Below are 2354 nucleotides of genomic sequence, written 5' to 3'. Positions count from 1 at the left end.
GGCAGAGTGTGCAGAGTGTGTAGAGTGTAGAGAGTGTGGAGAGCGTGTTGAGTGTACGGAGTGGGCAGAGCTTGAGTTGGGAAGCAGAAAGCCGCATGCGAGAATAGAACGTAGAACCGCATTGTAATCATTTCGTTGCTCTTAATAATATATATTAAATCAAAACATCATTACTTGTCCTTTCTCTCTAAGACCCATTTGGATACTACATATATATATATATAAATAATATTAAATTTCAAAAAAAATTTTTTTTTTTAAATATCAATAATCCCCAAAATTATTATTTTAATTAAACTATTTTTTGTTAATTAAATATAAATGTTTTATAGTTTAATAAAAACATTAATTTTGTAAATTAAAGATTTAATTATAATATTAATATAACAAAATCTTAATAAAAATAAAAAATGAAAACTTTATTAATTCTTAATCTTATTATATACATAAATTTAAATATTAATTTAATATTAATTATTTATTATTTTTATATAAATATCTTCAATTCACCTTTAAAACAATTAATTTATTTAATTTTATATAGTATTTATATAACTTTTAATACTTTAATTTTAAAATAAAATTTTTCAAAAAATTTATACATTTTAATAATTATTTTCATTAGAGGAATTTTAATTATATTTTCTTATTTTATTAGATTAATCAATAAAATAAAAAAAAAAAACAATACTTATAAAATATTAATTTTAAATTCATTTATTTTATTAATTATAATTTTGCAAATTTATCAAATAAAAATTATTCTTAAACATTTAAATTTTAATTTTTACAAAAATAATATATTTAAAATTATTAAAAATTTATATTATAAACCAAATTACTTAATTTTATTAATAATTATTATTTTCTTAATTTTAATATTATTTATTATAACAAAAATCTGTTATATTAAAAATAAAAACTTACGAACAAAAAAATGAAAAAAATAATTTCTATAATTTATAAAACTCATATATTAAATTTACCATTATCATTTATTAATTTACCTACACCAATCAACATTAATTATATATGAAATTTTGGTTCAATTCTAGGAATATTTTTAATAATTCAAATTATTTCAGGATTATTCTTATCTATACATTATTGCCCTAATATTAACATTGCTTTTTATAGAATTTCTAATATTATAAAAGATATAAACTCAGGATGATTAATTCGCTTAATTCATATAAACGGAGCTTCATTTTATTTTTTAATTATATATCTTCATATTGCACGAAATTTATTCTATTACTCATTTAAATTAATTCAAGTATGATCAATTGGTGTATCAATCTTATTTTTATCAATAGCAACAGCATTTTTAGGTTATGTTTTACCATGAGGACCAATATCATTTTGAGGTGCAATAGTAATCACAAATTTAATTTCAGCAATTCCATATATTGGTCAATTTACCGTTGAATGAATTTGAGGAGGATTTTCAATTAATAATGATACATTAAATCGATTTTATTCATTTCATTTCATTTTACCATTTATTATTTTATTAATAGTATTTATACATTTAATAATTTTACATATTACAGGTTCTTCAAATCCTATCCATTCAAAAATAAATATTTATAAAATCAATTTCCATCCATATTTTACTATTAAAGATTTAATTACTATTATTTTTACATTTTCAATATTTATATTAATTAATTTACAATTACCTTTTATATTAGGAGATCCTGATAATTTTAAAATAGCAAATCCTATAATTACGCTAATTCATATTAAACCTGAATGATATTTCTTATTTGCATATTCAATTTTACGAACAATTCCAAATAAATTAGGAGGTGTAATTATATTATTTATATCTATTTTTATTTTATATATCATCCCTTTAATTAATATTAATAAATTAAAAAATAATAAATTCTACTTTATTAATAAATTTATATATTGATGATTTATTAACATTTTTATTATATTAACTTGATTAGGTGGACAAATAATTGAATATCCTTACACCAATTTAAATATATTATTTACTTCTATATATTTTTTATATATAATTTTATCATTTCATATAAATAATATATGAGATTTAATTTTAAAAAATTAGTTAATGAACTTGAATAAGTTTATGATTTGAAATCATATTATAGAAATAAAATTTTCTATTAACTTAATTAATTTACTTTTAATATATTAATCCTTATAAATATATTTATAAATTCAAAATTTATTAATTAACTAATTTTTAATATTAACAATAATTAAATTTAATTTATTTATTTATTTATATATATATATATATATATATATTAAATTTAAAAATTTATTTATATTATTTATAAATTTAATTATATATATATATATATATATATAATAAATTT

The 2354-nt window shown here is 16.0% G+C and overlaps 1 pseudogene; it reads left to right on the top strand.

Annotated features, from left to right (window-relative positions):
• The first annotated feature begins 937 nt into the window (after window positions 1-937).
• On the top strand, window positions 938-2080 carry LOC125385986 (annotated as a pseudogene).
• Window positions 2081-2354: the final 274 nt, after the last annotated feature.

This window comes from Bombus terrestris, chromosome 2 (assembly GCF_910591885.1).
Source record: "Bombus terrestris chromosome 2, iyBomTerr1.2, whole genome shotgun sequence".
NCBI classification, from domain to species: Eukaryota; Metazoa; Arthropoda; class Insecta; order Hymenoptera; family Apidae; genus Bombus; species Bombus terrestris.
The sequence above is the reverse complement of the archived record's forward strand: the minus strand, read 5'-3'. Positions and strand labels throughout refer to the sequence as shown.